Source organism: Ixodes scapularis, unplaced genomic scaffold (genome assembly GCF_016920785.2).
Source record: "Ixodes scapularis isolate PalLabHiFi unplaced genomic scaffold, ASM1692078v2 PGA_scaffold0__279_contigs__length_252992795, whole genome shotgun sequence".
Taxonomy (NCBI): domain Eukaryota; kingdom Metazoa; phylum Arthropoda; class Arachnida; order Ixodida; family Ixodidae; genus Ixodes; species Ixodes scapularis.
The window spans coordinates 50,544,173-50,545,229 of NW_024609835.1; positions in this window are offsets into that span (position 1 = coordinate 50,544,173).

The following is a 1,057-nucleotide window of genomic DNA, read 5'->3' on the forward strand; positions in this document are numbered from 1 at the left end:
TCTGTTGTTTACGCTCGCACATTGACAATAACAACAGGTATACCTTCCTGCGGAAGGTGCACGGTCTGGATGTGGCGCGAAAACAGCAAATCGCAATAACCGCACATAAATGGCTGCACCTCATTATTTGTCATTTGGAACGTCCGTCACCAAAGCGAACGAAGCAAACGAGCTTTGACGGCTGTCGGCGCAGAAAGCACATGACGAGCAGACGGCGAAGAGATCACGTGACGTATGTACTCGATTTGATCCGACGTTACCCGCCCATCGAGGAAAGTAGCGTTAGTAATTGCTCCGGAGTAAACAATCCGCTTCTGCAATGAGATTTCTGACCTCATCGAGTAAGCGCGAGTAAGTTTTGAAACGTCACGGTACAGAACCTTTAATCCGGAGTCGGATCGATTAAAATTTTGAAACACAGCTTTCGTCTCCACTGCACTCGTCGATCGCGTTTGAATCCGAAAGCCAAACGCCGGACGCCGGTGTTTCGCGTTCTAACACATTCGACGAGTGTGTTAGAGAAAAATGCAGCTAGCTACGCGTCTAACCTCTAGTCATTCTAACCGGAGCTCGCTGTTCTGACGTCCCCGCGCCCTCGTCTCCTTCTTAAATATGGTTTCTCGGCGCATAGGGAGAACCTGAGAAGGACCTCCGGTTGGAAACTTCAGAGTAGCAACCAGCCGACGCTTTGAAAGATTTCTGGGGGCGCCATCCCGATTACACTGCCCGCAGGCTGGAGTGAACTACCGCGTCGTCATAGCTACCCCACTGGCCGAGCAAAATGGACGTTGAATAAAAGGGGTGCTCCGACCATTTTTTCATGGTTATGATTTGCCTCCAAATAGGCTCAACGCACCAATACACGAGGTTAAATTGTAGCTCCCGAATATATGTCAAAATGAGTTCATTCGCGAAGTAGTTCCATTTTTAATTTCTACCCTCCTCGTTTTGTTGCTTTTGTTGTTGTTTTTGCGAAGGAGCGAAAGGCACCAAGGCCGACAGTTTTTGCCATCGCCTCCGGGCCACCGCTGCCGCCGCTGCCGTCCCCTCGCCTCAG